Below are 12455 nucleotides of genomic sequence, written 5' to 3'. Positions count from 1 at the left end.
CAAGACAATCTGGCCTGGTCCTCGACTGTATATAGTTCGGTACAGAGGTGGGGGAAAAAGGCTGTCCATTAGATCATTGCGCAGCCTTTTTCTTGCGACCGTAAATAAGTATTCTTTGGAAAACCGTACAGCAAGGAAACGAACACTCAGCACAATTTCCTTATAGAGACCAAACACTGCCCCCGGTATACTTTGAGAGCATACAATAAACTCGGGTAACAAATGCGCTAGCCTAACCTTGCAGACTGTTTGAAGAAATCGATCATCATTGTTTCTGAAGAGAAAGAATCGTCCAACTAACTGCCTCACAAACAATTGGGCCAGCCCTAATCCTCCATCTTTCACCCTTCTGAACAAATTGTTGCGGCTGCATCTCTCCCATCCGGAACCCCATACAAATACAGCAAAAACTCTGTGCAGTTTCTGCACATTGGCCCTGCTACAGAAAATGAATTGCATAATATACCATAGCTTGGCTACGAAAAACCGGTTACACACAGTAGCCCTGGCAAATACGGAAAGGTGTTTAGCTTTCCACGCTTCGGCCTTTTCTTTTGCACTTTTGAGCTCGCACTGCCAGTATTCGTCGCTCTGTTTATAAGCTTCAAGTGGCACACCCAAGTATTTTGCTGGCGTTGTTGACCATGTGACATTGGCAAATATAGCGGGGGGCTTAGGCCACTCCCCATGCCAAATACCTAGGCACTTGTTCCAGTTAACTCTACTTCCAGTGATTTGACCAAAGTTTTGAACAACATTTATGGTTTGCAAAATGCTCTCCTTGTCTTTGCAACACACGGCTACGTCATGCGCATAGGCTAGGACTTTGACTTCTGACGCTTGCATCGTAAACCCATGAATACATTTGTTTTCAATCAGTGCCAAGCATAAAGACTCTAGATAAATACAGAACAGAAGTGGGCTGGCTGGGCAGCCCTGACGTACGGAACGTTGAATGCTGATGGGGGCCCCCAGTGACTTGTTAATTATAAGCTTAGTAGTGCAGTTCCGGTACGCCATGGCTACCCCGTCAGTAATTATGGACCCTACATTTATATGTTTCAGAACGGCAAGTAAAATGGCATGCGCAACACAGTCAAAAGCTTTCTCCAAATCAATTTGGAGAATAGCAACTCGCGATCTTAATGCATCACAACCTTCCAGAATTGATCTCATTATGTGTATATTTGTGCTAATGGTACGTCCCTTGATACCGCATGTTTGGTGCCTACCTACAATGGTTTCCATTACTGATTGTAACCTGCCAGAAATTATCTTCATGAATACCTTATAATCATTGTTGGTAAGTGATATTGGTCTGTACGATATTACACATTTTAGTTTCTCCGGCTCATCGATCTTAGGGATGAGCACAGTGTGCGCTTCCCCGAAAGAATATGGCAATGCGTTTACTTCATACGCTTCGTTAAAGACGTCAGCGAGCAGAGGTGACAATTCTGATTTAAACTGTTTATAAAAAGCGGCACAAATGCCATCCGGACCGGGCGATTTTCCTACTTTTAAATTATCAATTGCCTTTTCAACTTCATGTGGTGATATCGGTGCCTCTAGTCCGTTCTTCGTCTCGTCGCAGAGTTGCGGCATGCGTCCCAAAAACGTCTCTCTAAAGGCGTCTACGTCAACAGTGCTCGATGCAAAAAGTTGTTGAAAGTGCTGGAAAAACGTTTGCGCTATGTCCTCACAGTCGGTTAGTTCGCGATTATCTACGTCAATTACACCTATGTGATTACGCCGTGCATGCCTCTTCTCAAGACCGAGCGCGCGTTTAGTTGGCACCTCATCTGCTGTCAATTCCTCTGCCCTTGCGCGTATAATCGCTCCCCGATATCGTTCTTCGTCGCATAGCTCCAATTTCGCTTTTATGCTGCGCAGATCGTCTTTGTATGCGCCCGGTTGGCTGCACTCTAAGGCCGTTAATTTTTCCAACACCGTCCTTAGTTCTTTTTTCTTTAGCTTTGTATTCATACTTTGACAGGAGCGATCGATTGCGGCTAGTTTAAATCGTTGTTTAAAATTTTCGCACTTTTCTGTGACTTGCGCAACGTTGTTATTTTCTAGTTCCTTCAAATGATCCTGTACATTGCTGAGGAAAACCTCATCCTTTAACAATTTGGAATTCATTTTCCACATTTCCCACGTGAATGTGTTGCGTTTTCCTTTACGTCCAACAGATGTCTTGACCAGACAATGATCAGTAAATGAAAGAGGCACGACGCCGTAGCTGTGGCATAGGGGTATTACGTCTAGTGAAATGTACATACATCCTGTCTAGGCGAGCGTGACTATTGCCCTGAAAGTGCGTATATTGAACCTTGCGTGTTCCAACCAGGTTGTCTGCCACGTCATCTAAGTCGCACTCAGCTAATATTTCGGTAAGGACATGACAGCTTTTGATAGCCCAGACATGGCTCATGCGATACGCCCCCAGGGCGATAACATCCGGAAGAAGCGAATGCTGTGCCAATACGTCACGGAAATCTTCAATCCGGTACGGTCGCGCCGTAATATCAGCGTGCAAAAAAAACTGTATTTAAAACATAACGAACTGTTGGCAGACCTGGCAGAACAACCTGGTAGGTGCCCTCCTGTTCCATCGTCCTGTTTCCACGGCCAGAAAAGGCCGCTGAAGCCGCTCCAACGGAGCCCGTCATCATACGTCCGCCACGCTCGGTGGCCGGAAGTAGAATCGCGCTAGCCGATTGCGCCACGGAGGCCGAGCCTCGTGATGCAGTTTACATCATGTGCTTGTGCCTTTCACGCAACGCATCTGAAAAAAGAAAGAGACCACCGCCCCCGGGAGGGCTTGAGCCTCCAACCTTTCGGTTAACAGCCGAACGCGCTAGCCGACTGCGCCACGGAGGCTTTTTTTCTTCTTTATTTCTGGATTTCGTCAATTATACGTCACACAAGAATTCGAAACTCTGAATTCAACATAACTGGAAACATGTCGATACATACTAAAAACGGGACTTTCAGCTCGTCCCATGTAGCTTGGTTAGTAAGGTTTGAGCTCCAATAACTTTTCGATTATGGGCAACCATTCAGGTGGCTCGTTAAGAGCCTTTAACACATCTCTAACATATGAAATATTTTCAGCAAAATATATCTTGGCTGGCTTGGGATCCACGTGCTCATGTCTGAAATCCGTTCTTGTTTTCCAGACACTGTGCATTGTAACCAACATCATAACATCATATGGCACGTCCCCTGTTTGCGCAAATGGCAAGAACCGAATTCCGAATGGCGTTAGCGGAAAATCCTTTTTAAGCGTCCTCTGTAGGACGTCCCCAAAGAAAATTGAATCAGAGAAATCTAAGAAAATATGTTCAATTGTTTCTGGCTTTTTACATATTATACAATTTACACCCCAAGGCAGATAGATACCTTTTTCATTTAACCATGGTTTAACAGGGAGCGTGCCATTGTTCAGTAAGAAGAAGAATGTTTTGGTTGACGCTCGAATAGGCATTTTTAACACGTTTCAGTACATCCCGTTCGGGTCCTAATGCATACTTTGCACGATATAAAGGTACAGGGCATAGCACATCAACTAAATCCTTATACAATTGTTTTTTGCTTACTGATGACAAATAATCCCTAGAAAAATGCACTTCAAGAAAGCGAGCAGCATAAACAACTTCTTTCAAAAATCCTTTTGCCGCTACATGCGGTGCACAAAAAGAGGATACAATGTATTACTGTGGTAGTGCATAACGCAGGCGCACTTGCATGACCGTACGTAGAAAGCCATCACTTTGATCACGCAAGAAAAAATATCGCGAAACAAGTTGCTTAAGGAACAAGTGCGAAAGGCCAAGTCCGCCTTTCTTGACAGAATGAAAGAGATTTATTCTGCCGGTCCTCTACCAAGTCGATCTCCAGAGAAAGATAGCAAAAATTCTATGGATCTTTCGCACACACGTTCGCGACATGCATAGCACCTGTAGCATATAAGAAACTTTCGCCACGAGAAACACATTGCAAACTGTTGCGCGCGCAAATATCCACAGGTCGCATCCGCCCCACTTTGTTGTCTGTGTCCTAACGTGTTCCACTTGATCAGTCCACTGTTCGGTATTTTCCTGATAACGTCCTAAAGGTACGCCAAGATACCAGGACGGAGAAGTGGTAAAGTTGATCCCCTCAAGCTGTTCTGGCCTAGAATCCCACTCCCCATGCCAAAACCCTAGACACTTTTTCAACTAATGGCACTTGCAGTGAGTCTACAGAAAGCTCTTGCGTCACTGATTGCCTCTTGTATGCTCTCTTTATTTTCACAAAAAATCGCGATGTCGTCTGCATAGGCCAAAGCTTTTATTTCATGCGATAAAAACTGATAATCCGTTATTTTTTCATTGCTCAACACTCTTAAACAAAAGGGCTCTAAGTAAATAGCAAACAACAAGGCTGATGCGGGACATCCTTGAGGGACACTAGAACGCACGGCTATATCTTCGCTGAGTTTCCTTTTAATTACGATTTTAGCCTGGCAATTATTGTATGTCATTTTCACACCGTCCCTTATTACTGCTCCTACATTTACGTAATCCAGCAACGCAAAAAGCATGTAATGACACACCCTGCCAAATGCTTTTTTCCAAATCTAAATGAATCATGGCTACACGGCCACATGACGCATTACAGCACTCTAAAATTGTTCTTGCCGTATGAATATTGTTAAAGATACTTCTTCCTCTTATTCCACATGTTTGGTGTGCACCAACAATATCGGTAATTACCGTTTGAAGTCTTTTTGCCATAACCTTCATATACACTTTGTAATCAACATTTGTTAGACTTATTGGCCTATAATTTTCTACCGACTGCAATCTGTCAGGGTCTTCAGTTTTCTGTATAAGTATAATATGGCTTTTTCTAAAAGACATGGGCATTTGTTTGACGTCATATGCCTCCGTTATGGTACGGTGAAGCATTTCTGAAATTTCTGTGTTTAAAAACTTATAAACGGCAGTCCCGATGCCATCTGGTCCAGGTGTCTTGCCGTTACTGAGGTCATCAATCGCTTTCCGAATTTCTTCTATTGCTATTGGCCTTTCAAGACCAATTTTAACGTCCTCATCCAGTTTGGGCATAAGTGACAGAAAATCTTTTACAAAAGGATCTTCCACTTCTGCTTCGCTGCCCAACAAGCTCCGATACCGTTCAAGGAAAGCCAGTTCGATAATCTTCTGGTCTGAGGAAACCGTGCCACGATAGCGTATTTCTTTTATCTCCTTTTTGGTAGCATACCTCTTTTCTTCAGGTAGCGCGCGTTTGGTGAGCGTTTCTCCCACCAAAAACCGTTCCGCACGTGCCCTTAACACGGCGCCTTTATATCTTAATTTTCCTCAGCAATGGATTCCATCTGTCTTTTTACTTCTTTAATTTCTTTTCTGAACAATCCGGGTATCGTGCTGTCGGCATTTAAAAGATAGTCCAGTGTGGCTTGTAGCTCGTTTTCTTCTTGTTTTTCTTTATATCGTAGGATGCTTGACCTCTCAATTGCGCACATTTTTACTTCGGTTTTAGAATTCTCCCAAACCGCGGTAAAGCTTGTGGTATCATTAATCAGAGCTTCTTTGCATTTTTGGCTCACCAATTTAACAAACGCTTCGTCTTTCAAAAGGTTTTCATTTAACTTCCAAAGGTCCCAATTAAACGCACTTGTTTTTCTTTTATTACCTACTTGGAATATTACAAGACTATGGTCACTAAAGCTAACGTGTTTCACTATGTAGTTGCTACAAAAAGCCAGGATACTTTGGGAAATATACACGCGATCTAACCTTGCGTGGCTTTGAAGCTGAAAGTGTGTAAACTGCGCATGATTTCCGCGAAGAACATCTCCAACGTCCACAAAGTCACAGTCCTCTGTTAAAGCTCGAAGCTGTAGCGCACTTCTGTCACGAACTGGATTATTACTAACCGTGTCTTGAGGCATGCAAACGCAATTAAAGTCACCAAGTAACGCGACAATTCTGTCACACATTAAAAAATTAGCTACGTAATCAAAAGAACATTTTCTGTCAGAACATGTATTAGGTGCGTATACACAAATAATATTCGTCATTTTTTTTCATAAAAAGAAAAATCACAAAGTGCTAATCTGCCATGTTGAGAAGTTGTGACACTTTCTTCAATAACACCAATAGATCGTTTTAAAAAGATGACACATCCTCCCGACTTTCCAATGGCATGGCATACACAGACATTAAAATTTGCTTCATAATTATCAACCATGCGGTCAGCCTGCTCCTCGCTCTCAATTTTTGATTCTTGTAACGCTGAGATGTCGATATCATTTTCAATTAACCGTCGCTTTAATTGTACTTGTCGCTTTCTTGCCGGTAACCCTCTTACATTCAGAGTACCTATCCGAAGCGCTGACGGTAACTTAAAAGACATTGAATGCGAGAGGTCAAGCCGACCGCAGTGCGATAGGTTCATGATTCCGGGACTCAGACTCACAGTCTCACGCCTCTCTACAAGAAGTGGCCTCGCTGTGTGAAACGAGGCCGAAGCGTGTTCCTTGGCGGCACACATTGCCGACGCACAGCGCTGCTCGTCCGACCCCAGTCAAAGTGTCAAGTGCTATTCCGGTCAGCAACCCTGCTAACGCGGGGTCACTGTCGGTGTGGTCCTTTTGTCTGGCGGCACGTTGGGTTTTACTTTAAGCGAACTTCTTCTGATGACTGGTGCCTTCAGGACTGGCTCACCAGTGCAGTCTTCGCCTCGCTTGCCGACGTCTTCATTCCGTTCACGCGGCCTCTTTGAGACAGCTGAAGTGCCGCTTTTGCCTCCGTCTTTGTCGGCGTCTTCCTTGTTAAGTTCGAGCTCATGGGTTTCTGGGTTTCCATGGCGGTCACTGGAACGCTTGTGTTATCCGAGAGTTTATAATCTTCTGCTGTTTCTTGTAGCTCGTTGGCTTTGCTGTCCTCACTGTCGTCCTTTCCTTCAGCGTTTTTAAAGGAGGGTTGCGTTAATGGCTTGCCGCCAGAGCTTGATGCAACCCCACCCCCGCTGGTGGTTTCCTCCGCATCGACCTGGTCCATGAGGTGCTCGTTCACGGTGTCATTTCTACCAGACCCTGTTACGTTGGCGTAGCTACGTACGCACTGGGTCTCATCGTGGCCATAGCGACGGCAGAGCCCGCAGCGTGGAACTCGGCACTCGCGCCGTATGTGACCCGTGCCGTGGCACCGGAGGCAGAGCGGCGGTCTCCCTGGTACGTGCACTAGTGCATGGCCTTCGCCGACGCGGAGCTGGTGTGGCAGGTCTTCCACAGTGTAGCCAGCCTTCAGGCGCAGCGACCCCAGACGCGTGTGAGAACCCTTGTCATTACAGCCTGCCACACGCCACTTCTCCCTCGATATATCGCTAATAGTGCCGTAAGGCGCCATGGCAGTTCTCACGTCTTCGTCCGGTGTGCTGTGCAGAAGCCAATACAGCTTCATCCTGATGTCTTGGTTGCAGGGGTCTATGACAACACACCGCTGCTCCTTAACACTGAAGGCTGGGGCTGTCAAAATCTTCTGCTTCGCTTTTCCGTCTTTGAATGTTATCGCCCAGAGGTAATTCATTTGATACACCCCTAGGGCCACAACTTCCGGCATGAGCTGCAGACGGTCTAAAGCATCTCTGAAATGTTCGAAACGGTATGGGCTTGTCTTTACATCAGCGTGCAAAAAAACAGTAGTCGTAACGGTCGTACCTGAAGGCAACTGCGGTAAAATGATCTGGTATTCCTGCGATGTCGTATCGTTCAACCTGATGCCGCGACCCTGCTGGGCTGCTGAAATCGCCCCTGAGGAGCAAGACAGTCTGCGTCCGCACCGTACGGTAGCCGGAAGTAGAATCCTTTTGCGCCACGGAGGCTAGCCTCGTGCAGAAGTTTACCTCATGTGCTCGTGACTTTCACGCAACCCATCTGAAAAAAAAAAAGAGACCATCGCCCCCGGGAGGGCTTGAACCTCCAACCTTTCGGTTAGCAGCCGAACGCGCTAGTCGATTGTGCAACGGAGGTTTTTTTTTTTATTCGCTGAATGGCACATCACGTGCAAAGAACAACGGAAGAACCAAACGCATTTACAGAAAAAAATGACCCTGAGTAATGTTTAAAAACGTCAAACACACTTTGTTTGGCGTGCGATGATTGTAATGAAATGAGGTAATTCAGAACGGGTAGCCATTCCGGCTGATCTTCGCCTGCACAATATACATCCCTGGTGTGAGCTATACTTTCTATAAAGTATTCTCTGGCTGGGCGTGCGTTTACATCCGCATGCCTCACCGCCATACGCGTCTTCTCAATTGCGTGCATACTCAACAACATAAGCATATCATACGGTATATCACTTTCACACTGAACCGGCAGAAAACGAATACCGTATGGTGTTATAGGGAGGTCTTTCTTTAAAGTTCGCTGAAGGATGTCCCAGTGAAATACGGCATCCCAACAGTCCAAAAAGATGTGATCAATACTTTCCGGCTTGCTGCACAGGAGGCAATTAGTACTCCACGGAACAAATAGGCCCTTTTCCTCTAACTATGGTTTCACGGGTAACGTACCAGTGTGTAGTTCAAAAAAAAAAAGGTCTTGACTGATGGCGGTACTACCATTCTTTTGATTGCATACATAGTTTGACTACCAGTCCGATTGCATACATAGTGCGATACAAGGGTTCTGGTATCATTACGTCGATAAGATCTTTATACAACCGTTTTTTCTTAACTTCGCACAAGTACTGCAGAGAAAAACGAACGTTTAATATACCGAAAGCCGATACTACTTCGCGCAGATAACCACGTATGCCCTTTCGCCCTGCGCAAGAAGTCGATACGATGAATTCAGGTAAATAACAGCATAATCTAACTTGTAACATTGTGCGCAAGAATGGATGACTCTGATCTCGTAGAAAAATAAACCTCTACATAATCTGTCGTAAAAACAAATGGGCCAATCCTAGCCCACCAGCTCTCACTGATCGAAAACGATTTGTACGACTCGTACGTTCCCATTGGGATCCCAAGTAAAAGTGGCATAGATTCTGTGAATCTTCTGAATGTTTAGCCTATTCATGCACAGCACCTGAAGCAGGTACCAAACTTTCGCTGCTAAGAAGATATTGCAGACTGTTGACCGGGCGAATATAGAGAGGTTTTTCCCTCCCCACTTATTTACTTTCTCTCTGAACATTTCTGTTTCGTCCTTCCAATATTCATCTGGATCTTTATATCCCCCTAGTGGCTCCCCGAGATACATTGTGGGCACGTCCCTCCATTTTACATTTTCGAAAAACTCTGGCATTGCCTCCCAGGTGCCATGCCACAGACCTACACACTTATCCCAGTTTATTGCACTACCGGACCACTTTCAGTACTTGTCTTGTCGGCTACTCTCGCAGCTTCGCTAATACTTTCTCTGTTTTCACAGAAAACGGCAATGTCATCAGCATAAGACAATAATTTGACCTCCGCCATCATAAGCTTAAAACCACGTACTTTGTTATTTTGAATTATGCTCAAACAAAAGGGCTCTAAGTAAATAGCAAACAATAAAGGAGAAATTGGACACCCCTGGCGAACGCTCCTGGCAATTTGAATACTTTCAGTGACTTCTTTGTTAATGACAATGTTAGCCTCACAACTCTTATACCACATTTTCACACCTTCTAAGGTAACGTTCCCGCCATTTACACGTTACAATACTGTAAACAGTACGTCATGCACTACACGATCGAAAGCCTTTTCGAGGTCTAATTGTAACATGGCGACTTGCTTGTCCCATGCATCACAGCATTCGAGGATGCTCCTCGCTTTGTGAATGTTCGTTGCTATTGTTCTGCCTTTTATACCGCACGTTTGGTGAGGTCCTGCTATTAGATGTATTACAGTCTGCAGTCTTTTGGCTAGCACCTTCATGAAAACCTTATAATCTACAATGGTGAGGCTTATAGGACGGTAAGCACTTACCGATAAAAACTTCACTGGATCATCGCTTTTGGGTATCAGTACAATATGCGACCTTCTAAAGGATTGGGGTGCATCCTTTATTTCGTACGCCTCTGCGAAGAGCCGCGAAAGAGCCTTCGAGAGGTCATGCTTAAACGCGTTGTAAAAAGCAGCACCAAGTCCGTCTGGACCCGGCGTTTTCCTTTCACTTAGATCGTCTATTGTTCTTTCTATTTCGGTTAAGCCAATTGGTATTTCAAGGCGTACTTTGGTTTCGTTATCTGATGTAGGCATTGGTGTCAAAAATTCAGCGTCTAAGGATGCCTCGCTTTTACCGCTGCATCCCACGTGAATACGTGAAGCATACCGCTTCTCCTCGCTCAAGGATCGTTTCGTCGGTGTTTTACCGAGCCAGAGGTGCTCTGCGCGTGCGCGTATAACTGCGCCTTTGTATTTTTCTATATCCATTATTTCAAGCTGATTCTTTATTTTTCTTATTTGTTCATTGAAAGTGCCTGGCTGCGGGCTCTCGACTGTCAACAAGAATTCCAGCTGACACTGTAGTTCCCTTCCTTTTCTTTTTTCATTCTGGTGTAAAATGGAAGATCTCTCGACAGCGCTAATATTTACTTCTTCCTTAAACCGTTCCCATGCATCAACAAATCTCCCCGACTCAAACAAGTGCAATTTTTCTATAAGTGCTTTCACATTGTCTACAAAGACTTTATCGTTAAGTAATTTGTTATTGAGTTTCCACAACTTCCACGAAAAACTTGACCTACTTTTTTTCACTCCTATTGAAAACATTGCGACACTGTGGTCAGTAAACACTACCGGTTTAACCTCATAACTGTTGCAAAGTGGTACAAGCACATCTGCCACGTATGCTCTGTCTAAACGGGAGTGGCAATCACGTTGAAAATGTGTATAGACAGTGCCACTTCCTTTTTGCAGTACATTTCCAACATCATCTAGTCCACACTCCTGCATAATCGTAGATAAAAACAAAGCACTTTGATCCCGAACTGGCAATCCCTTGCTCCTATCTTCCTTCAGGAATACACAGTTAAAATCACTGAGCAGTATCACTTTTCTTTCACATTTTAAATATGGTTCAACACTTGCAAAAAAACCTCAGACGATTTTTAACGCTATTTGGTGCATATACACAAATGACGCGCCATTTCTAAAGCAAGAACAGAAAATCACAAACGACCATTCTGCCGTCTTCACTAGAATAAACATATTCTTCCACAAGACCTAAAGAACTACGCAAAAAAATGGCACAGCCTCCAGAGGTGCCGAGGGAGTGACATACGCAAACTTTGTTCAAATACCTAAAAGGTTCGACCATGCGTTCCGTTTCGTCCTGACTTTCAACCTTCGTCTCCTGAACCGCTATCAAGTCGAGGTCATACTTGCGGAAGAGACGACTGATCTGATGTTGCCTTCGTATAGATCGTAGTCCACGAACATTTAAGGTGGCAACCCGCAACGCGGTTCTAGATTGCGAAGTCCGCGTGCCAGTAGGAACGCATCGCACGGTTCCTACCTCACACATAGGCCCGGCGTCGCCGGTGCAAAACCTTGAAGGACTTGCGGGTATACACGCACACGGCGTGCGCCCGCCACACACGTCACATGATGCTGAAGCCATTCTAGCCGTGTCCTTTTCCGTCTATAGTTTTAAGGCCCTTGGTTGAAGCATAACCCTCATTGCTACGAGGGTGGCTTCCGCGGCGGTTGGGTGCCCACCCCGATGTTAGGTGTGGGCTTAGTGCTGATTCGCCTGCCCGTAGCCACCTTCATTGCCGGCTCACTTCCTGCCCCCTTGCCTAGTCAGCCGCCGTCAGGAGCGACCTCTTCAATCGGTCGCTTTGCAGTTGCGCCACTTACGCCAGCACTCACGACGTCCATGTCTTCTGGCTGGCTGTTTGACGCGGTGTTATTCTTTCCTTTGTCTTTGTTGTTTTCGTCCACTGGAGCATCGTTGACCGCTTTGGTTTGCTCGATACAATGCCCGACCTCTTCCGCGCGTTCCACATTCTTTTGTTTCTCCGTCGACAATTTAGAAAGGGGCGTGTACACGGGCTCCCCCATTCTGCTGCTGGCTGCTTCCTCTGCGTCAACTTGGTCTATGATGTGCTCCGAGACGCGGTCGGCTGTAACAGTACCTGCTACATTAGCATATGTCCGAGTGCATTCGTTGTCTTCATGACCATAGCGCCTGCACTGACCGCACCATGGTATTCGACAGTTACGTCTAATATGCCCCGTTCGGCGACACCGTAAGTACAGTGGCGCTCCACCTCACACAACCAGAAGTGTTGTCATACCACCCACTCGAAACTGATGCGGTAGGTCCTCGATAGTCACTCCGGTTTTCAGTTGCACTGCTACGGTACGAGTCGAAGTTCCCTTGTCCGTGATACCATGGACGCGCCATCGTTCCTTCGATACTTGTGTCACCTTCCCGTAGGCCG

At 45.5% G+C, this 12455-nt stretch overlaps 1 protein-coding gene and 1 non-coding gene across 2 annotated transcripts in view; one reads left to right on the top strand and one right to left on the bottom strand.

The window, feature by feature from the left end:
- The window catches only part of LOC142575171 (lysyl oxidase homolog 3-like), a 208047-nt gene that overhangs the window by 57473 nt on the left and 138119 nt on the right, over nt 1-12455 (top strand). The window lies entirely within an intron of this gene.
- Nucleotides 2810-2883, bottom strand: TRNAN-GUU (transfer RNA asparagine (anticodon GUU)). The gene has a single exon. It is a non-coding gene; the product is annotated as a tRNA-Asn (tRNA).

Source organism: Dermacentor variabilis, chromosome 1 (assembly GCF_050947875.1).
Source record: "Dermacentor variabilis isolate Ectoservices chromosome 1, ASM5094787v1, whole genome shotgun sequence".
Lineage (NCBI taxonomy): Eukaryota > Metazoa > Arthropoda > Arachnida > Ixodida > Ixodidae > Dermacentor > Dermacentor variabilis.
This window is presented reverse-complemented; position numbering and strand designations above follow the sequence as displayed.